Source organism: Oncorhynchus clarkii, chromosome 3 (assembly GCF_045791955.1).
Source record: "Oncorhynchus clarkii lewisi isolate Uvic-CL-2024 chromosome 3, UVic_Ocla_1.0, whole genome shotgun sequence".
Classification (NCBI taxonomy): domain Eukaryota; kingdom Metazoa; phylum Chordata; class Actinopteri; order Salmoniformes; family Salmonidae; genus Oncorhynchus; species Oncorhynchus clarkii.
This window is the reverse complement of record NC_092149.1, coordinates 90,538,062-90,562,195: the sequence shown is the minus strand read 5'-3', so window position 1 is coordinate 90,562,195 and position 24,134 is coordinate 90,538,062. Positions and strand designations below refer to the sequence as shown.

Here is a 24,134-nt window from a genome sequence, read left to right as displayed (position 1 = left end):
TCGTCTGCTATTAGCCTCAGGAATATTCCATCTAGATTGGCCATGTTCTGTTATAATCTCCACCCGGCACAGCCAGAAGAGGACTGGCCACCCCTCATAGCCTGGTTCCTCTCTAGGTTTCTTCCTAGGTTTTGACCTTTCTAGGGAGTTTTTCATAGCCACCGTGCTTCTACACCTGCATTGCTTGCTGTTTGGGGTTTTAGGCTGGGTTTCTGTATAGCACTTTGAGATATCAGCTGATGTACGAAGGGCTACATAAATACATTTGATTTGATCCCGGTGGCTTGTCATTGTTGATAGACAAACAATTTTTTTTGCCTCTTCCATGCTGACTTCAAAAGTCTTTTAGAATTTGGTCAGATATACTTGGATGTGTTGTCAGCGTTTAATGCTGTCATGTCATCCCTAAGTTTTGTTTATCTTGTCAATGAAAAAGTAATAGTTGCCAATATCAGTGGGTTTTGTAATAAATTAGCCACCTGATTCAATGAATGATTGAGCCAAGTTTGCCTTTTTCCCCAAAATGTAATTTAAGGTGCTGCTAAGCTTTTGACCATCATTCTTTATATAATTTATCTTTGTTTCAAAGTATAGTTTATTTTTATTTAGTTTAGTCACATGACTTCTTAATTTGCAGTGCGTTTGCCAATCAGTTGGGCTGCCAGTCTTATTTGCCATACTTTTTGCCTCATGCCTCTCAACCATACAATTTTTCAATTTCTCATCAATCTAAGGGGTTTTAACAGTTTAGTCATTTTTCTTAATGGGTGCTTATTAGTAACTGGAATAATCACTTTTCATAAATGTGCAGCACCTGGAGTCTTATGGCTTCGGAGAAGAAGCTGTTAAGATGCCTTTTGGACCTGAACTTTCTGCTCCGGTACCGCTTGCCGTGCGGTAGCAGAGAGAACAGTCTGACTGGGGTGGCTGGAGTCTCTAACCATTTTTAGGGAATTCCTCTGACACCGCCTGGTATTCAGGTCCTGGATGGCAGGAAGCTTGGCCGTACGCACTACCCTCTGTAGTGCCTTGCGGTCGGAGGCTGAGCAGTTGCCGTACCAGGCGGTGATGCAACCAGTGCTCTCGATGGTGCAGCTGTAGAACCTTTGGAGGATCTGAGGACCCATGCCAAATCTTTTCAGTCTCCTGAGGGGAATAGGCTTTGTTTGTGCCCTCTTCATGACTGTCTTAGTATGTTTGGACATGGACACCAAGGAACTTGAAGCTCTCAACCTTTTCCACTGCAGCCCCGTCGATGAGAATGGGGGACGTGCTCGGTCCTCCTTTTCTTGTAGTCCACAATCATCTCCTATGCTGTGAGCGTGTGATGAATACAATGTGAATATACACACGCAATGTAATTGCACACAATTATGCAAATGAGCCTAAAGACTGACGAGCATGACCGGTCAAATGTATTGGATAAAAAGTGTTGTTTTTGCAATGGAACATTTTATGGTGCCAGTTTGATAGTTAAAAAAATGCAATAAAATATCAGCCAAAAGCCAGCTATTATCGGCAAACGGAAACCCTGGTTGGTGTGTTTGGACGGAGACGGAGACCAATGAGAGAACTTTCAGTTTCCAGGCAGAGCTATGCTCCTGGGCCTCCTCTCTGTTCTCCCTGACCCCCAGTGTGTGTGTGTTACTCAGCTCATTCTGCCCTCTGCCTCATGGTCTGTTCTCTGTTAGCCCAGTCCAACATGTCTGTCTGGCCCTGCAGCTGCAGCAGAGCTAAATATAGACACTGCTGCTGTGTCCCTCCACCTCACTTCCCTTCCCTGCCTGGTTCTCCTGCATAGCAGGTTCCCCTTGCTGGCTGTTCCCCTTGCTGGCTGTTCCCCTGTCTGGTTGAGGAGAAGAGCGGAGAGTGACTGGTCTCCTTCTCTGTGTGACTGGCACCGTAACCAAATATCCCTGTATTACATCTGTGTTAGACGTCACCTAATGTCTAGCTGACTGTCGGAGTGGAAATATGTACTCACTGAGTCCCAGTGAGTGCCTTGGCAAAACGCCAGTATTGTATTCCACTGGAGGGTATTGACAGGCAGGGACCAGGCCATGGTCAGAGTACTGAGGGTGTTTCTGATGCTGGGGGTTACCCGAGCTCGTATCAGCAACAAGGAGCCTGGAGCCTGGTGGAAACAGCTTCTTGAGCTGCCCTGCCCTCCCCCAGAAGCCATTTAGTCAATGCATAAATTAACCACTCAATTAAAATGTTATTTGACACATGCTTGGTAAACAACAGGTCGAGACGAACGGTGAAATGCTGACATACAGGCCCTTCGCAACAATGCAGAGCGAAAAATACAAAAACATCTCATCCCTCCCTTCCGTCATCCCTCTCCCCTCCCGTCATCCATCCTTCCCCGCTCCCGTCATCCCTCTTCCCCGTCATCTCCCCCCCCCGGCATCCCTCGTCCATCCCTCCCTCATCCTGTCCCTCCCTCCCTCCCTCCCTCATCCTATCCGTCCCCTCCTCACTCCCTTCCTCCTCGCCCCTCCTCGACTCATCCCCCTCCTCGTCCCCCCTCCCCTCATTCCCCTCCTCTCATCCCCTCCTCATCCCCTCCTCGTCCCTCCACCGTCCCTCCTCGTCCCTCATCCCCTCCCCTCATTCCCCTCGTCCCTATTCCCCTCGTCCCTCCTCGTCCCTCATCCCCTCCTCGTCCCTATTCCCCTCGTCCCTCCTCGTCCCTCATCCCCTCCTCGTCCCTCATCCCCTCCTCGTCCCTCATCCCCTCATTCCCCTCTCATCCCCTTCTCGGCTCTCCCCCGCCCTCCTCGTCTCTCCACCGTCCCTCCTCCCATCATCCCCCTCCTCGGCCATCCCCTCATCCCGCCACAGTCTCTCCCTCCCCCTTATCTGTCCCTCACCCCCTCCTCCCCCCCTCGTCATTATTGCTATGAGAAAGGACACATTGTCTCTGTGTCCTAAATTGAAGCAGAAAAATTAGTGAGGAAAGGTTGCTGATCGACTCCCTGAGCTGACAAGGTAAAAATCTGTTCTGCCCCTGAGCAAGGCAGTTAACCCACTGTTCCCCGGTCGCTGAAGACGTGGATGTCTGTTTCAGTATGTTTCCTCTTGTGGGAGCACTCTAGTACATTAAGTCTCTGGTTGGGACTGGTGTATCTCCTAAATCAGATGTGTATGAACTAGGACTGTCCCTGACAAAAAAATAAATAATAATAATATATAAATCAATCAATCTTGGTTGACGGACAGTAGTCTGTTCTTTCGACCAATCGATTGGTCAAAAATGTTTTAAAGGTGTATTCTTACATATATAGATATGCTTTAAGTGATGAAATAAGACACTTAACCTGACCCAACCATTCTCCTCCTTCTGACTTAACCTGACCCAACCATTCTCCTCCTTCTGACTTATCCTGACCCGACCATTCTCCTCCTTCTGACTTATCCTGACCCGACCATTCTCCTCCTTCTGACTTATCCTGACCCGACCATTCTCCTCCTTCTGACTTATCCTGACCCGACCATTCTCCTCCTTCTGACTTATCCTGACCCGACCATTCTCCTCCCGCTCCTGCTGACTTAACCTGACCCGACCATTCTCCTCCCGCTCCTGCTGACTTAACCTGACCCGACCATTCTCCTCCCGCTCCTGCTGACTTATCCTGACCCGACCATTCTCCTCCCGCTCCTGCTGACTTAACCTGACCCGACCATTCTCCTCCCGCTCCTGCTGACTTAACCTGACCCGACCATTCTCCTCCCGCTCCTGCTGACTTAACCTGACCCGACCATTCTCCTCCCGCTCCTGCTGACTTAACCTGACCCGACCATTCTCCTCCCGCTCCTGCTGACTTTCACAGATTCTGCCATTACTCTCCCGACGTTGCCGGTAATAGGCTACACGAGGAGTCGGCAACCTTTCTCATGTGGGATACCAATTTATCTTACCATTTATACCGATCTTAGTGCCAGTTATGATTTTCATATGCAAATTTTTTGTTGAACAGTTTCATTTCTTTTATGTCTTCATTTCTCAATCATTATCATTTGGTAAATCTAAATGATTAACCTAGAAAGTAACTTCTATTTCCATAGCCAACAAGTAAAAACATTGCAGCCTGCAGATAGAAAATATCCTGATTTAAAAAAAGTTATATTAAAAAAAATAAAAATCAGGAAAAAATCCTATTAATCACATTGGCTACACATGGCCTGTCTGCAACGAACTCGAAACGTTGTATCAACCATTAACTTGGGTTCAGCCTGAAGCTGGTTTGAGCGCACTAGCAACATTCTATAAAATATTCTGGGCACTCAGATTCCCACGCCAGTGACCCCTAGTATGAACCCTTTGTTTCAGACGGGTTAGTGTCTCTGCAGAGTGGCGACGCTGTTAATTAAGCAGCCGGTGAAGATACTGCGAGACACTGGGGCAGCCCTTAATTTTGCAGGGGGTTTTGCCTCTTATTTCTGGTTCTGTCGTCATTGGACTGATGCCTGGCCAACTGGTGAAGGGGTCTCATTCATTTTGGGAAATTATTTGGCTGGAGGGAAGGTTGTGCCAAATCATGTTGTTTTTGTAAGGAACCCAGAATAAAGGAACCTGATGGGTTATCATTAATGTACCCTGGAGTGTTCCCAGCGTGTTCCGTTTACATGTGCTATGTCTAAGAAAGTCGCCGGGAGCAAGTCTCGTGTTGAGGATGTCAGCAATCCCACCATCGTCGATCTGTCTGAGACGCTTATGGGTGAACCTCCTGTGTTGATCTCTCCTTTGAAAACATAAAATGTAAGCAAGTTTGTAGGACCGCCGAAGGAAGTGAGCGTCTCTACAGTTGACACTGATGCCTTGAAAGCAGCTGATTGAAGAACGGAGTAAAGATGTTTCCCTCTCCCATCTTTTTACTATTCAAGATGTACCGGTTACACCTTTTGTAGCCTATTTCTGCTTTTGATTAACATTTCAGCAGGGTTCTGGCCCAAAGCCAAGAGTGGTAAACAAAGCAGCATGCTCTCAACAGACTTCAATGTCTATTTTGGTGGAGGGGCAATGGGTTACGCCCAACTGTTGAAATTCAAACCTTGGTCTGTTTGCATTACCTGTGGAAGCCTAAATGTTGAAAATAATTTCACCAGGGCCTTAACAATGCTGGGAGATGTTATTTTCCTCAGTGGAATGTCTTCAGGGAATTGAATGGCAGCACACATGATGGTGAAGAGAAACTGATTGAGAAAGACCCGTTCATTCCAGTCCATCTTGTGCCTTTTGCAGCACGGTAGGTTGTTCAGGAGTCTCTGTTAGTCCAAATGAGCTTGTTTGGACATGTCAGAAGTCCTTTGCTGAGAGGTTGTTGCAGGACGACACCTTAAAAACACATCTCTTGTGGTGCTTTTTGATACAGATTCTACCGCACCTTTGAGTTTGCCAGTGAGAATCTGGAGAAGGCGCAAACGGAAATGAAAGTTTGGTGTGATTGAAAGCCCCGAAACCGTACTTTCGGTGTGGGTGACCAAGTCCAAGTTTGTTGCCCGTTCTGGGGTCACTGTTGCAAGCTCGCTTTTCAGGCCCTTACGCTGTAGTGAAATAAATTGGTCATCTGTATTACATTTCCACACCAGAGCGATAATGTCAACATGTTGAAACTTTATTTCACCCACTATGATCGGGCAGTCAGTGGAAACCGGTAGTGATGTTCTGCCTGTAGCCACTGCTGATGCCGTTGAGCACGAGGAGCCCAATATACCCTGTGCCATACCCTGGGAATAACTTAGATTTTTAGAAAGCCTTGTTTTCTTTGGAACACTTTTTTCTCTGGAGGAAAAAGGTGACATTCTAAAAGCAGTGAAATAATATCAGGGTTTATTCATAGATGTGCCAACTCAGACAAATGTACTAGAGCAGGATATTGATTTGGGGACTCTGCCCCAATTAAACATGTCTATCGAGTGAATCCTGAAACAACTAGCGTGAAGCTCCGCAGTGAGGTGGAGTTAATGCTTGAGCACAGCATTGCACAACATGGCAACAGTCCCTGGAGTTCTCCCTGTATATTAGTACCTAAGGCAGATGGGTCTATGCGGTTTTGTTAACATTTTTGGAAACTCAATACTGTTACGAAGTCGGGGTTGTATCCTATCCATTGTGTGGACCGCATTGGCGCTGCTAAGAATGTTAGCAAGTTAAGTCTACTGAAGGGATATTGGCAGGTCCCTCTCACTCAGCACCAAATAGTTGTCTGCTTTAGTCACTCCCGATGGTTGGTTTTCCTACCTTGGTCTCCCAGTCGGGTTAACGAAATGCAAGCGTCACATTCAATCATGGCCACTCTTTATGACAGTTGTGGCTGCTTTGCGTGATGTATTGTCTCGACCTTGCACTTTGTTTTATTTTTTTATATATTTTTTGACCTTTTTATTTAACCAGGTAGGCAAGTTGAAAAGTTCTCATACACAAAACAGATCCCAAAAACTACTTTAGTACTTTAAAGTATTTGTACTTAAGTACTTTACACCACTGTGAGTATTAGTGTATCTAAAGTGCATTCGGAAAGTATTCAGACCCCGTGATTTGTTCCACATTGTGTTACGTTACAGCCTTATTCTAAAATGGAATTGAATTAAAATATACTATGTGTAATCTGGATGGATGGATGGACAGCTGGACAGGGATGTACCTTGTAGATTGATGAGGGGGATAAACTATTGCATGCTTTCATAAGCTTGGGTCCCAGGAAACACAACATTTATTTAACGATAAATGTTTAATAATCCCTGGCCTATAGGCTAGCGCTTCTACACCCCTGCACATCTAGCGAATTAGCTTCTCGAGCGTCAAACAACAGTTGGAAGGAGATGTTAGACTAAGTTAGCATAACAACTGCTTATAACCATTAGTAAACACTCCCACTATTAGATCAAGTTGATCTACATGGAAATCAAGTTATTAAATAAAAAAGGCCTATTGAAACGGTTTTGATGGTTATTTTCTTGGCAGTCTTTATCCATAACTGTCAGTTACACTGTTATTCAATTACCTTCACAGCCCTACATACATGTACATATTACCTCAACTACCTTATACCCCTGCACATTCACTCAGTACCGTTACGCTTGTATATAGCCTCGTTATTGTTAATTTGTGTTACTTTTTATTTTTTAATTTTAAGCAAATTTTTCGTACTTTTTAACTCAGCGTTGTTGGGAAAGGGCTCTTTAATTTAAAATGTCTTAGTAAAGTCTACACCTGTTATATTCGGCGCATGTGACAAATACAATTTGCATTTGATTTAGCATGTTCTCTGTCTAGTAGAATAGGAAAGGACTAGTCTGTCCACATGCTGCTCAAGGCTGACTGGATCTGTTTGCCACTAACTGTCATTTAGTTTATGTGAAGGAGTCTATGCTCTGCAGCAAACAATATATCAGGCCAGCAAGAAATATAGCCTATATTTTCAATTGTACTGGTCTGTTGTGACTGGGGGAGGGGGGCTGGTCTGTTGTGACTGAAGGAGGGGGGCTGGTCTGTCGTGACTGGGGGAGGGGGGCTGGTCTGTTGTGACTGAAGGAGGGGGGCTGGTCTGTTGTGACTGGGGGAGGGGGGCTGGTCTGTTGTGACTGGGGGAGGGGGGCTGGTCTGTTGTGACTGGGGGAGGGGGGCTGGTCTGTTGTGACTGGGGGAGGGGGGCTGGTCTGTTGTGACTGGGGGAGGGGGGCTGGTCTGTTGTGACTGGGGGAGGGGGGCTGGTCTGTTGTGACTGGGGAGGGGGGCTGGTCTGTTGTGACTGGGGGAGGGGGGCTGGTCTGTTGTGACTGGGGGAGGGGGGCTGGTCTGTTGTGACTGGGGGAGGGGGGCTGGTCTGTTGTGACTGGGGGAGGGGGGCTGGTCTGTTGTGACTGGGGGAGGGGGGCTGGTCTGTTGTGACTGGGGGAGGGGGGCTGGTCTGTTGTGACTGGGGGAGGGGGGCTGGTCTGTTGTGACTGGGGGAGGGGGGCTGGTCTGTTGTGACTGGGGGAGGGGGGCTGGTCTGTTGTGACTGGGGGAGGGGGGCTGGTCTGTCGTGACTGGGGGAGGGGGGCTGGTCTGTCGTGACTGGGGGAGGGGGGCTGGTCTGTCGTGACTGGGGGAGGGGGGCTGGTCTGTCGTGACTGGGGGAGGGGGGCTGGTCTGTCGTGACTGGGGGAGGGGGGCTGGTCTGTCGTGACTGGGGGAGGGGGGCTGGTCTGTCGTGACTGGGGGAGGGGGGCTGGTCTGTCGTGACTGGGGGAGGGGGGCTGGTCTGTCGTGACTGGGGGAGGGGGGCTGGTCTGTCGTGACTGAAGGAGGGGGCTCGGTCTGGTCTGTCGTGACTGAAGGAGGGGGCTGGGTCTGGTCTGTCGTGACTGAAGGAGGGGGGCGGGGGCTGGTCTGTTGTGACTGAAAGAGGGGGGCTGGGTCTGGTCTGTTGTCGGCCCCCTTGAACTTTGCGACCTTTTGCCACATTTCAGGCTTCAAACATAAAGATATAAAACTGTATTTTTTTGTGAAGAATCAACAAGTGGCACACAATCATGAAGTGGAACGACATTTATTGGATATTTCAAACTTTTTTTAACAAATCAAAAACGGAAAAATTGGGCGTGCAAAATGATTCAGCCCCTTTACTTTCAGTGCAGCAAACTCTCTCCAGAAGTTCAGTGAGGATCTCTGAATGATCCAATGTTGACCTAAATGACTAATGATGATAAATACAATCCACCTGTGTGTAATCAAGTCTCCGTATAAATGCACCTGCACTGTGATAGTCTCAGAGGTCCGTTAAAAGCGCAGAGAGCATCATGAAGAACAAGGAACACACCAGGCAGGTCCGAGATACTGTTGTGAAGAAGTTTCAAGCCGGATTTGGATACAAAAAGATTTCCCAAGCTTTAAACATCACAAGGAGCACTGTGCAAGCGATAATATTGAAATGGAAGGAGTATCAGACCACTGCAAATCTACCAAGACCTGGCCGTCCCTCTAAACTTTCAGCTCATACAAGAAGGAGATCAGAGATGCAGCCAAGAGGCCCATGATCACTCTGGATGAACTGCAGAGATCTACTGCTGAGGTGGGAGACTCTGTCCATAGGACAACAATCAGTCGTATATTGCACAAATCTGGCCTTTATGGAAGAGTGGCAAGAAGAAAGCCATTTCTTAAAGATATCCATAAAAAGTGGTGTTTAAAGTTTGCCACAAGCCACCTGGGAGACACACCAAACATGTGGAAGAAGGTGCTCTGGTCAGATTAAACCCAAATTGAACTTTCTGGCAACAATGGAAAACGTTATGTTTGGCGTAAAAGCAACACAGCTGAACACACCATCCCCACTGTCAAGCATGGTGGTGGCAGCATCATGGTTTGGGCCTGCTTTTCTTCAGCAGGGACAGGGAAGATGGTTAAAATTGATGGGAAGATGGATGGAGCCAAATACAGGACCATTCTGGAAGAAAACCTGATGGAGTCTGCAAAAGACCTGAGACTGGGACGGAGATTTGTCTTCCAACAAGACAATGATCCAAAACATAAAGCAAAATCTACAATGAAATGGTTCAAAAATAAACATATCCAGGTGTTAGAATGGCCAAGTCAAAGTCCAGACCTGAATCCAATCGAGAATCTGTGGAAAGAACTGAAAACTGCTGTTCACAAATGCTCTCCATCCAACCTCACTGAGCTCGAGCTGTTTTGCAAGGAAGAATGGGAAAAAATGTCAGTCTCTCGATGTGCAAAACTGATAGAGACATACCCCAAGCGACTTACAGCTGTAATCGCAGCAAAAGGTGGCGCTACAAAGTATTAACTTAAGGGGGCTGAATAATTTTGCACGCCCAATTGTTTAACAGTCTGATGGCCTTGAGATAGAAGCTGTTTTTCAGTCTCTCGGTCCCTGCTTTGATGAACCTGTACTGACCTCGCCTTCTGGATGATAGAGGGGTGAACAGGCAGTCTTTATGGCTTTCCTGTGACTTCGGGTGGTGTAGGTGTCCTGGAGGGCAGGTAGTTTTCCCCCGGTGATGCGTTGTGCAGACCTCACTACCCTCTGGAGAGCCTTACGGTTGTGGGCGGAGCAGTTGCCATACCAGGCGGTGATACAACCCGACAGGATGCTCTCGATTGTGCATCTGTAGATGTTTGTGTGCTTTTGGTGACGAGCCGAATTTCTTCAGCCTCCTGAGGTTGAAGAGGCGTTGCTGCGCCGCCTTCACAATGCTGTCTGTGTGGGTGGACCAATTCAGTTTGTCTGTGATGTGTAAGCCGAGGAACTTAAAACTTACTACCCTCTCCACTACTGTTCCATCGATGTGGATAGGGGGGTGTTCCCTCTGCTGTTTCCTGAAGTCCACAATCTATCAAGATGGCCTGAGTTCAGTCACTGAGATAATTCTGATTCAACCCCATCTATCAGATGGCCTGAGTTCAGTCGCTGAGATAATTCTGATTCAACCCCATCTATCAAGATGGCCTGAGTTCAGTCGCTGAGATAATTCTGAAACCATGAACAGGCTGTATATTCCAGGCCTACTCTTGATAATTTCTTCAGTAAACAAGGTAGTCTTGAAATGGGGTGATAGATGTCCAGATCATTTGTATCCCCACCCTAATGGAGTGACAGATGTCCAGATCATTTGTATCCCCACCCTAATGGTGTGATAGATGTCCAGATCATTTGTATCCCCACCCTAATGGAGTGACAGATGTCTAGATAATTTGTATCCCCACCCTAATGGAGTGATAGATGTCTAGATCATTTGTATCCCCACCCTAATGGAGTGAGATGTCCAGATCATTTGTATTCCCACCCTAATGGAGTGACATGTCTAAATCATTTGTATCCCCACCCTAATGGAGTGATAGATGTCTAGATCATTTGTATCCCCACCCTAATTGAGTGATAGATGTCTAGATCATTTGTATCCCCACCCTAATGGAGTGATAGATGTCTACATCATTTGTATCCCCACCCCAATGGAGTGATAGATGTCTACATCATTTGTATCCCCACCCTAATGGAGTGACAGCTCATATGCAGATGTCCATGCTTTTGGAATACTTCCTGATAACTATGTTAAATTCAAATGTGGGCTACTGAGCCAGTAATAAGGGGTTCTGCACACTTCAGCAGACCAGGCTCCAAATGATCAGCCCCTGGGGATGTTTTTCTTTGTCTGTTAGCAAAGAATCCAGGACTTCTTTCAGTGAATTTCTAAATAGAGAACTTCTGACCAGCATTTTCAGTTTCATTCAATAGATTTTCACCATCTACATCAAAACTACTCTTTTCAAGAGCTGGCTTTGAAATACATTCACGTATAAAGCCTGCAGAGATCAAATGGTGATTGAAATGCATTAATGATATCCATTTTGTCAGTAATAGGGCCAGAATCGAAGTACATTTCTTGGGAGAGAAGAGGAGACACAACCCTTCCGGGATTTAACAGCTTTCCAACATTTAGCTGGGTTCCCTGTACATTCAGAGAGTGTATTAACATAATCATCTGAATTAGCTTTTTTTAACTAGTTTTACACAGATTTCTCAAATCATCTGAAAGACTGCCAGTCTGTGCCCCGAGGTTGAATCTAGCTTTGGCCCAGGCAGCATCTCTGTTGTGTATGACTTCAGATAGCTCTGGACTGAACCAAGGTAAAGACCGATTTCTCTCTTTAAAAAAAAATGTTTGTCATGTTTATCTACAATACGTTAGAGAAGTGGTTCAGAGCCAGCTCTGGGTCAGGTATATAGATGCAATACAATCAGTCACAAAAGGCATGTTCACTTTAATGTTTAAAATAGCTTGTTGATAAAAACACATTTTGGGTAGAGGCATCTGTAAATCCCTGACGCATACAATGGGACAGTGGTCGCTAATATCCAAAGCACTCCCAGCGTATTTCTCTGGAGTATTTGTAGGTCAATCAATGTCAATTTCGTAGGGTTCTTTAAGTTTGGATGATGTGAAAGGCATAAATGTCATGGAAACGTCATAAAATACCTGATTTACTAATTATCCCTAGCGCAAATACATCTGTGTCTGTCCGGAGCTCTCTGGTGTTGGAAACGGAGGGCCCAGATTAATAATAGGAAGTTTTTAACCAGACCCAGTTGATACAATGTTTCAAGTACTTTGCAGACAGGACCGAGTAACAGTTTAATTTCAATTATAATATCTTCGTATTTCAAAATATAGTCGATAGTTTATTAAAACACACAGGGTGTGTCTGGTCAATTTTTAAATGTGTTTTTCCAACCAATAACTCAAAGATTGGATTATACCTATTAGGAAAAGAAACCAAGTAATAGCAATGACGTTTCTCCGGGTTAGCACCATTATGTCACCACCTTCAGATTCAACATGTACAACTCTCATAGAGACTAAAGAGGAGATGGTAAAAAGTGACTTTACATTTAATGATAATATTCTCCTCACATCAATTTAGTTGACCAAGAACCTTTCCAATGTTTGATGACAACAGCCAGGAGCCATTTTCACCCAGATGAATTCCATCTTCCACAAAGTAGCCAGGCCTAATCCAGAAGGTGTCATAATTGTCGACAAAATTGGTCTAGCTTTACTAGACCCGAACAAGCCAACTGGCATCCAGTTACACCATAGATCCTCTCAATACCAACCAACCTGACTGATTGTTCTCTCATTTTCTAGGTGACTGAGCGAGCGACAGATGAGTGACAGCACGGACACCCAGCTTTTTCACCTGGTGGACATCTGAACTCTGGAAGAGTGAGGTAAGGTCAGGGGTGAACGGCCAGTCTGATATTTTTATATCACTCCACTCAGTTAAAAAAAAAAAAAAAAAAAAAACTTAGTTTCTCAGTCATTTGTCCAATGATCTTTCTCTGTTAGTCCATTTTGGGGGCCTGTGTTGTACTGCTTTCTTCACTGTCTCATAGCCTCAGTAGGGGGCACTAGGGCTGTCCGCGACCCAATTTTTTTATTTATCTTTGTCAATCTAGAGTGGGCTGTTCTTTCGATTAATCGATTGGAAAAATACATGTTTAAAAATTGACCAGACACACCCGATGTGTTTTTTAATAAAATCTACTATTTTGAAATACGAAAATGTTGTTATTTAATTTAAACCTGTTATCAATCGCATCTGCAAAGAACTTGAAACATTGTATCAACTGGGTCTGGCCAGAAGCTTGCTATTATTAACTATTCTGGGCCCTCCGTTTCCAACTCCAGTGAGCTCCGGACAGATACTTGTATTTGCGCTAGGGATAAGAAGTAATCCAGTATTTTATGACGTTAACACTGGATCAGATGACATTTTTCCCTTTTTTATATTGAGGCTTGTGGTTATCGAAAGGGACAGAGCTGAAAATATTTTTCAAATACATTGAGGAACTGTTGTCATTCTCAATTACTTTGTTTACTTGCTGTTTGAGGTGAAGAAAAAAATGACTGAGAAGCTCCACAGCTCATTAACATAATCAGAAATGCAGTTGGACATCCCCAAATGTAATTAAAAGAATGTAATAAATGTGCAACCACTCGACTTAAAAAAGTCTGTCGGTCGACAGATATCAACCAAACAATTGATCGGTCAAGTAAATGGGGTCAGAGGTAGGTGGCACAGAAAGAAGAGAAATGGGAGAGCTTCATATACGCCTTGTTCAGAACCAGGCTTCTCTAACCAAATCAAATTATCCGCAGAAATTGTTGCAACCCCAATTACTAGCTTGTTCAACCGCTCTTTCGTATCGTCTGAGATCCCCAAAGATTGGAAGCTGCTGCAGTCATCCCCCTCTTCAAAGGGGGAGACACTCTAGACCCAAACTGTTACAGACCTATATCTATCCTATATCTATCCTACCCTGCCTTTCCAAGGTCTTCGAAAGCCAAGTTAACAAACAGACCACCGACCATTTCGAATCCCACCGTACCTTCTCAGCTATGCAATCTGGTTTCCGAGCTGGTCATGGGTGCACCTCAGCCACGCTCAAGGTCCTAAACTATATCATAACCGCCATCGATAAGAGACAATACTGTGCAGCTGTATCCATCGACCTGGAAAAGGCTTTCGACTCTGTCAATCACCACATTCTTATCGACAGACTCAACAGCCTTGGTTTCTCAAATGACTGCCTCGCCTGGTTCACCAACTACTTCTCAGGTATGGCTAGGCTTCTCTAACCAAACCAAAGTTTAGGCTTCTCTAACCAAACCAAAGTTTATTTGTCATATACACATGGTTAGCAGATGTTAATGTGAGTGTAGCGAAATGCTTGTGCTTCAAGCTCCAACAGTGCAGCAATATCTAACAAGTAATCTAACAATACACACAGATCTAAGTAAAGGAATGGATTAAGAATATATAAATATATCGATGAGCAATGACAGAGCTGCATAGGCAAGATGCAATAGATGGTTTTAAAATACAGTATATACAGTGGGGCAAAAAAGTATTTAGTCAGCCACCAATTGTGCAAGTTCTCCCACTTAAAAAGATGAGAGGCCTGTAATTTCCATCATAGGTACACTTCAACTATGACAAACAAAATAAGAAGAAAAATCCAGAAAATCACATTGTAGGATTTTTAATTAATTTATTTGTAAATTATGGTGGAAAATAAGTATTTGGTCATCTACAAACAAGCAAGATTTCTGGCTTTCACAGACCTGTAACTTCTTCTTTAAGAGGCTCCTCTGTCCTTCACTCGTTACCTCTATTAATGGCACCTGTTTGAACTTGTTATCAGTATAAAAGACACCTGTCCACAACCTCCAACAGTCACACTCCAAACTCCACTATGGCCAAGACCAAAGAGCTGTCAAAGGACACCAGAAACAAAATTGTAGACCTGCACCAGGCTGGGAAGACTGAATCTGCAATAGGTAAGCAGCTTGGTTTGAAGAAATCAACTGTGGGAGCAATTATTAGGAAATGGAAGACATACAAGACCACTGATAATCTCCCTCGATCTGGGGCTCCACACAAGATCTCACCCCGTGGGGTCAAAATGATCACAAGAATGGTGAGCAAAAATCCCAGAACCACACAGGGGGACCTAGTGAATGACCTGCAGAGAGCTGGGACCAAAGTAACAAAGCCTACCATCAGTAACACACTACGCCGCCAGGGACTCATCCTACAGTGCCAGACGTGTCCCCCTGCTTAAGCCAGTACATGTCCAGGCCCGTCTGAAGTTTGCCAGAGAGCATTTGGATGATCCAGAAGAAGATTGGGAGAATGTCATATGGTCAGATGAAACCAAAATATAACTTTTTGGTAAAAACTCAACTCGTCGTGTTTGGAGGACAAAGAATGCTGAGTTGCATCCAAAGAACACCATACCTACTGTGAAGCATGGGGAGGAAACATCATTCTTTGGGGCTGTTTTTCTGCAAAGGGACCAGGACGACTGATCCGTGTAAAGGAAAGAATGAATGGGGCCATGTATCGTGAGATTTTGAGTGAAAACCTCATTCCATCAGCAAGGGCATTGAAGATGAAACTTGGCTGGGTCTTTCAGCATGACAATGATCCCAAACACACTGCCCGGGCAACGAAGGAGTGGCTTCGTAAGAAGCATTTCAAGGTCCTGGAGTGGCCTAGCCAGTCTCCAGATCTCAACCCCATAGAAAATCTTTGGAGGGAGTTGAAAGTCCGTGTTGCCCAGCAACAGCCCCAAATCATCACTGCTCTAGAGGAGATCTGCATGGAGGAATGGGCCAAAATACCAGCAACAGTGTGTGAAAACCTTGTGAAGACTTAAAGAAAACGTTTGATCTCTGTCATTGCCAACAAAGGGTATATAACAAAGTATTGAGATGATAAAATGTTATTGACCAAATACTTATTTTCCACCATAATTTGCAAATAAATTCATTAAAAATCCTACAATGTTTTTTTTCTCATTTTGTCTGTCATAGTTGAAGTGTACCTATGATGAAAATTACAGGCCTCTCATCTTTTTAAGTGGAGAACTTGCACAATTGGTGGCTGACTAAATACTTTTTTGCCCCACTGTACATATGAGATGAGTAATGCAAGATATGCCTCTCTGAGTTAATTGATGGCTGTTTAACAGTCTGATGGCTGTGATAGAAGCTGTTTTTCAGTCTCTCGGTCCCAGCTTTGATGCACCTGTACTGACCTCTCCTTCTGGATGGTAGCGGGGTGAACAGGCCGTGACTCGGGTGGTTGTTGTCCTTGATGATCTTTATGGCCTTCCTGTGACATCGGGTGCTGTAGGTGTCCTGGAGGGCAGGTTGTTTGCCCCAGGTGATACGTTGTGCAGACCTCACTACCCTCTGGAGAGCCTTACGGTTGTGGGCGGAGCAGTTGCCGTACCAGACTTTGATACAGCCCGACAGGATGCTTTCAATTGTGCATCTGTAAAAGTTTGTTTAGCGTTTTACATGACAAGCCAAATGTCTTCAGCCTCCTGAGTTTGAAGAGGCGCTGTTGCGCCGCCTTCACCACACTGTCTGTGTGGGGGGACCATTTCAGTTTGTCCGTGACGTGTACGCCGAGGTATAAATCAGTGAAGCCTCGCAACATGTCACACCAATCAAATGCCTTGCTTGGGCAGAGGATTTCTAATGCCTTTTATCTAATCGATGTTGTGTATACAGCACACAAAACCAAAATCAGTTTTTCTTCCATTTTATGAAATGTTGCAAACAAGGATATGGAACAACTATATGCAATATGTGTCCTACCTGGTCTGAAAACCGTGACGAACAGCACGTAGCTTCCACGGGCACGTGGGGGAGGGTTCTTGAAATGTAACATCCAATAAAAATGTTGCTGCTGGAAGCCAGCGGATCCTTCTAGCGGCTTTCGCTAATACTACATTCTCCAGACCTCCATGGAGACGTGATGACATCGTGATCTTGAGGCTACGCAAGACTAATATAGGCTATATCTCAATGCAATATACAACAATTTCAATGATTTTACTGAGTTACAGTTCATATAAGGAAATCAGTCAATTTAAATAAATGAATTAGGCCCTAATCTGTGGATTTCACATGACTGGGAATACAGATATGCGTTCGTTGGTCAGAGATACTTTAAGGTTGGGGCGGCGATCCGAAAATCAGTCAATCTGGTGTGACCGCAATTTTGCCTCGTGACACATCTCCTTCGCATAGAGTTGATCAGGCTGTTTATTGTGGCCTGTTATTTGTTGTCCCACTCTTCAATGGCTGTGTGGCGAAAACTGGAACTCACTATCCAGAGCATCCCAAACTTGCTCAATGGGTGACTGAGTGTCTGAGTATGCAGGCCATGGAAGAACTGGGACATTTTCAGCTTCCGGAATTGTGACCAGATCCTTGGGATATGGGGCCTTGCATTATCATGCTGAAACGTGAGGTGGGCCTCGATCTCGTTATGGTATCTCTGTGCATTCAAATTGTCATAGATGAAATGCAGTTGTGTTAGTTGTCCGTAGCTTATGACTGCCCTTACCATAACCCCACTGCCTACATAGCACTCCGTTCACAACATTGACAACAAACCACTCGCCCACACGATGCCATCTGCCCGGTACAGTTGAAACCGGGATTAATCCGTGAAGAGCACACTTCTCCAGCATGCCTGTGGCCATCAAAGGTGAGCATTTGCCCACTGAAGTCGGTTACGAAGCCAAACTGCAGTCAGGTCAAGACCCTGGTGAGGACGACGAGCACACAGATGAGCTTCCATGAGACTGTTTTTGCAGAAGTTCTTGGGTTGTGCAAACCCACAGTTTCATCAGCTTTCCGTTTGGCTGGTCTCAGACTGCAGGTGAATGAACCAGATGTGGAGGTCCTGGGATGGCGTGGTTACATGTGGTCTGCAGTTGAGGTCGGTTGGATGTACTGCCAAATTCTCTAAAATGACATTGGAGGTGGCTTATGCTAATTAACATTAAATGATCTGGCAATAGCTCTCGTGGACATTCCTGCAATCAGCATCCCAATTGCACACTTGTGTTGTGGACAGAACTGCACATTTTAGTGGCCTTTTATTGTCACCAGCACAAGGTGCACCTGTGTAATGATCATGCCATTTAATCAGCTTCTTGATATGCCACATCTGTCAGGTGGATGGATTATCTTGGCGAAGGAGAAATGCTCACTAACAGGGATGTAAACACATTTGTGCACAAAATTTGAGAGAAATATGCTTTTTGTGTGTATGGAACATTTTTGGGATCTTTTATTTCAGCTCATGAGACCAACACTTTACATGTTGCGTTTATATTTTTGTTAACCTGTTGCGACGACCAAACCCGGATCCGGGATTCTATTTATAGACCTAAGTTCATTACCATAACGCAACGTTAACTATTCATGAAAATCGCAAATGAAATGAAATAAATATGCTATCTCTCAAGCTTAGCCTTTTGTTAACAACACTGTCATCTCAGATTTTCAAAATATGCTTTTCAACCATAGGAAAACAATCATTTGTGTAACAGTAGCTAGCTAGCGTAGCATTTAGGGTTAGCATTAGCGTTAGCATTTAGCAGGCAACTATCACAAAAACAAGTAAAGCCTTCAAATATAATAACTTACCTTTGAAGAACTTCTGATGTTTTCAATGAGGAGACTCTCAGTTAGATAGCAGATGCTCAGTTTTTCCAAAAAGATTCTTTGTGTATTAGAAATAGCTCCGTTTTGTACATCACATTTGGCTACCAAAAAAAAAAAAAACGAAAATTCAGCCCTCAAAACGCGAACTTTTTTCCAAATTAGCTCCATAATATCGACTGAAACATGGCAAACGTGGTTTAGAATCAATCCTCAAGGTGTTTTTCCACATATCTCTTCTATGATATATCCTTCGTGGAAGCCTGGTTTCTCCTTGCTCTCAAATGGAAAAATAATTGCACCTGGCTTTACTCTCCAATTTCGACGCAGGGACACCAGGCGGACACTTGGAAAATGTAGTCTCTTATGGTCAATCTTCCAATGATATGCCTACAAATACGTCACAATGCTGCTAACACCTTGGGGGATGAAACAGAAAGTGTAGGCTCATTCCTTGCGCAATCACAGCCATATAAGGAGACAATGGAAAACAGAGCTTCAGAAATTCTGCTCATTTCCTGGTTGAAGCATCATCTTGGTTTCGCCTGTAGAATGAGTTCTGGGGCACTTACAGACAATATCTTTGCAGATTCTGAAACTTCAGTGTTTTCTTTCAAAAACTGTCAAGAATATGCATAGACGAGCATCTTTTCGTGACAAAATATTGCGCTTAAAACGGGAACGTTTTTTATCCAAAAACGAAATAGCACCCCTAGAGATCAAAGAGGTTAAGTATATTTTGTAATTGTAGGCAATTCTTATTCCTTATTACCTCATATTTGTCATTGTATTCCTAAATGTATTTTTGTGCTGCTAAAATGTTAAACTTAATGTAGAGCCTTGAATGGGCAGAGTTGCGTAATGTCACGTAGGGCCCTGAATGGGAAGAGTTACGTAATGTCACCGTAGGGCCCTGAATGGGAAGAGTTACGTAATGTCACCGTAGGGCCCTGAATGGGCAGAGTTACGTAATGTCACCGTAGGGCCCTGCTGAATGGGCAGAGTTACGTAATGTCACCGTAGGGCCCTGCTGAATGGGGGGGAGTTACGTAATGTCACCTTAGGGCCCTGAATGGGCGGGAGTTACGTAATGTCACCGTAGGGCCCTGAATGGGGGGGGGAGTTGCGTAATGTCACCGTAGGGCCCTGAATGGGGGGGAGTTGCGTAATGTCACCGTAGGGCCCTGAATGGGGGGGGGAGTTGCGTAATGTCACCGTAGGGCCCTGAATGGGGGGGGGGGGGAGTTGCGTAATGTCACCGTAGGGCCCTGAATGGGGGGGGAGTTGCGTAATGTCACCGTAGGGCCCTGAATGGGGGGGGGGGGGGGGGTTACGTAATGTCACCGTAGGGCCCTGAATGGGGGGGGAGTTGCGTAATGTCACCGTAGGGCCCTGAATGGGGGGGGGGGGGAGTTACGTAATGTCACCGTAGGGCCCTGAATGGGGGGGTGTTACGTAATGTCACCGTAGGGCCCTGAATGGGCGGGAGTTACGTAATGTCACCGTAGGACCCTGAATGGGCAGAGTTACGTAATGTCGCCGTAGGGCCCTAAATGGGCAGAGTTACGTAATGTCACCGTAGGGCCCTGAATGGGCGGGAGTTGCGTAATGTCACCTTAGGGCCCTGAATGGGGGGGGGTTGAGTTGCGTAATGTCACCGTAGGGCCCTGAATGGGCAGAGTTACGTAATGTCACCGTAGGGCCCTGAATGGGCAGAGTTACGTAATGTCACCGTAGGGCCCTGAATGGGGGGGGAGTTGCGTAATGTCACCGTAGGGCCCTGAATGGGCAGAGTTACGTAATGTCACCGTAGGGCCCTGAATGGGGGGGAGTTGCGTAATGTCACCGTAGGGCCCTGAATGGGCAGAGTTACGTAATGTCACCGTAGGGCCCTGAATGGGCAGAGTTACGTAATGTCACCGTAGGGCCCTGAATGGGGCAGAGTTACGTAATGTCACGTAGGGCCCTGAATGGGGGGGGAGTTGCGTAATGTCACCGTAGGGCCCTGAATGGGCAGAGTTACGTAATGTCACCGTAGGGCCCTGAATGGGGGGGGGGGGGGGGGGGGGGTTGCGTAATGTCACCGTAGGGCCCTGAATGGGCAGAGTTACGTAATGTCACCGTAGGGCCCTGAATAGGCAGAGTTACGTAATGTCACCGTAGGGCCCTGAATGGGGCAGAGTTACGTAATGTCACCGTAGGGCCCTGAATGGGGCGGAGTTACGTAATGTCACCGTAGGGCCCTGAATGGGGGGGAGTTGCGTAATGTCACCGTAGGGCCCTGAATTGGCAGAGTTACGTATTGTCACCGTAGGGCCCTGAATGGGGGGGAGTTACGTAATGTCACCGTAGGGCCCTGCTAAATGGGCGGAGTTAGCTATCCCTGCAACAGCTTTAGATGCAGGGTTTATGAAATGAACTACCATTCTACTGACTGATATATAGCCTAGTGCTATGATATATGTTCATTAGAGCATTGGACTAGTAACCGAAAGGTTGCAAGATCGAATCCCCGAGCTGACAAGGGCTGTCGTTCTGCCCCTGAGCAAGGCAGTTAACCCACTGACTTGCCTAGTTAAATAAAGGTAAAATAAAAATTAAAACATCTATTTAATTTCACAATATGGTCCAGTTTGATACCATCAGGGGCCAAGTGTCACTCCTGACAGACTGCAGTTGCCATAGTAACATATTACTGTGGAGAGTTCCTGCTGTCTGGGTGTTTGACACGAGAAAGAGAGGAAATGTGTGAGAGACAGAACACTGCTTAAAAAGATAAGTTAGGAACCAATATACACAATACATCAATGATCTACGCAGAGGTGGATCAGAGAACCATTCTGGATACTTCTGGTCCTTCTTTGGACACTGTGTTAACTGACCTCCAGATGAGCTTCAATGCCATACAACTCTCATTTCCTTGCCTCCAACTGCTCTTAAATGCAAGTAAAACTAAATGCATGCTCTTCAACCGATCGCGATTTCATTTACAAAATAGCCTCCAAAACTCTACTCAGCAAATTGGATGCAGTCTATCACAGTGCCATCCGTTTTGTCACCTAAGCCCCATATACTACCCACCACTGCGACCTGTATCCTCTCGTTGGCTGGCCCTCGCTTCATACTCGTCGCCAAACCCACTGGCTCCAGGTCATCTATAAGTCGTTGCATAGCTCATCTGTAATAGCTAATCCAACTACCTCATCACCATGTTATTTATTTTGCTCCTTTGCACCCCAGTTTCATCTTCTGCACATCTATCACCCCAGTGTTTAATTTGCCATACTGTAATAATTTCGCCACTAAGGCCTATTTATTGCCTATCCCCCCTTATACTACCTCATTTGCACACACTGTATATAGACTTTCTCTATTGTATTATTGACTATTTAAAAAAAAATGTTTTAATGAGCGCCAGCAGTTCTCTTAGCAACCAAGACATGGCTGTGCGGTTTCTCCATTATTCAGCTTTAATTAAATGTTCTTGGAACCTTTTTTAAAGAACTTAGACCAGCTGTTCTGTCAACATTCTTACAACATTAAGGGAATGTCCTAACTTAACCCTGTATGACATCACAACTGAGCATATTTTGTGTTTTGGGAACCTAACTCTTGTAATGTACCTTTTATGATTATCCTCGAGAGTCCAAATAGGTCAGATCAGGTTTGCAATGAATGACTTAACAACTCACGCCCGTGCTCTCCAGATTCACCAAAGGAATGTGCTTTGTCACAACAAACCTTTTTCCCGCTAAAACATCTTCAAAAGCAACTAGTGGAACTATATTTCTAACAGAACGTGGGGAATGGTCAGAGGCGATCTATAGAACACATATTTTTATTGGTTATTTTGTGATGTCATTAAAAATGTTATAAAGGAAATACTGTAACTTGGAAAAGTATACTCACTACATGTGACTCACCACCTGGATTCGGTCTTATGTAGCAACATTTGAATTTCTGCCTTTTACATTGGATAAAAGTAGAGACTCAGTGCTACAAAATGGTATAACATACACTGCAGGAAACAATGAGAAAGCAATTCTGCTTTGAAAGTTGATCAACTTGTAAACTGAGAACGGTCTTTCAATGTTTTGGCACTACTATTGGAGAGCCCTTTGTCTACACCCATTCAACATTGTTCACACCCTCTTAAGCCTTAGCCCCACCCATCTCTTTAAAGGTTGATCTGAGCGGTCTGTACTAACTTGCCTGCTACTTCCAGACATCTAAGAGAGCGAGAACAGCTCACTGAACATTACTCGCCCTAGCAGAGCTGGTTAGGGTGTTATGTTATCCAGAGTGTTGGTGACTGCAACTGTGCTGTCAGATTGTCTGTTTGTAAATGCAGAGTGTTTCGCATTCGTGTTCAATAAGTAGGGTTGATCCAAAAGCTCTGACCTCACAACGACAGTCAAGCACCCAAGCTAACTGGCCAACATTGGCTAGCTACTTCCAGACAAATGAGAGAACACCCCACTCTAACCATTTTACTCCCCCTAGTAGAGCTGCTTAGGCTGTTTTCATGTTATCCAAAGCGTTGGTGACTAACAGTGCTGCTGGCAACAATTGAATTAAGCTTTGTTGCCGACGTTTACTGACAGGGACATATTCAGCGGCTGTTGAGCGTTCAAATATGAATAAGTTATTCTGCGCTCTGGCACAATAAGACAAGTCTTTTTGTTAAGAAATTTGTTAACCTGTTGCGACTCTAGGGGCAGTATTTTCATTTTTGGAAAGAAAAACGTTCCCGTTTTAAACGAGATATTTTGTCAGGACAAGATGCTAGAATATGCATATAATTGACAGCTTTGGATAGAAAACACTCTAACGTTTCCTAAACTGTAAAGATATTGTCTGTGAGTAACAGAACTGATGTTGCAGGCGAAAGCCTGAGAAAAATCAAATCCGGAAGTGCCCCATATTTTGAAAGTGCTGCGTTCCAATGAGTCCCTATTGAGCTGTGAATGTCCTATCAACGAGCTTACGCTTTCTACGTATTCCCCAAGGTGTCTACAGCATTGTGACGTAGTTTTACGCATTTATGTTGAAGAATAGCCGTAGGCGGCTACATTGCGTAAGTGGTCACATGATGGCTCCCAGTGTGACTCTCGTGTAAAATACAGAGGTAGCCATTACTCCAATCGGTCCTACTGAAAAACGAATTGTCCCGACGGATATATTATCGAATCAATATTAGAAAAACACCTTGAGGATTGATTATAAACAACGTTTGCCATGTTTCTGTCGATATTATGGAGCTAATTTGGAATATTTTTCGCCGTTTTCGTGACTGCAATTTCCGGGCGATTTCTCAGTAAAACGTGAAGAACAAACGGAGCTATTTCGCCTACAAAAATAATATTTTGGGGAAAAATTTACTTTGGCTATCTACCTGGGAGTCTCGTGAGGGAAAACATCCGAAGCTCATCAAAGGTAAACGATTTAATTTGATTTATTTTCTGATTTCCGGGACCAAGTTACCTGCTGCTAGCTGGACAAAATGCTATGTTAGGCTATCGATAAACTTACACAAATGCTTGTCTAGCTTTGGCTGTAAAGCATATTTTGAAAATCTGAGATGACAGGGT

The 24,134-nt window shown here is 45.0% G+C and overlaps 1 protein-coding gene across 1 annotated transcript in view; it reads left to right on the top strand.

Moving 5' to 3' along the window:
* The window catches only part of LOC139406209 (hyccin 2-like), a 160,735-nt gene that overhangs the window by 25,497 nt on the left and 111,104 nt on the right, over positions 1-24,134 (top strand). The window contains exon 2 of the mRNA XM_071148715.1: positions 12,658-12,740. The gene's annotated coding sequence lies outside the window, so the exon portion shown is untranslated. The remainder of the gene's footprint in view (positions 1-12,657; positions 12,741-24,134) is intronic.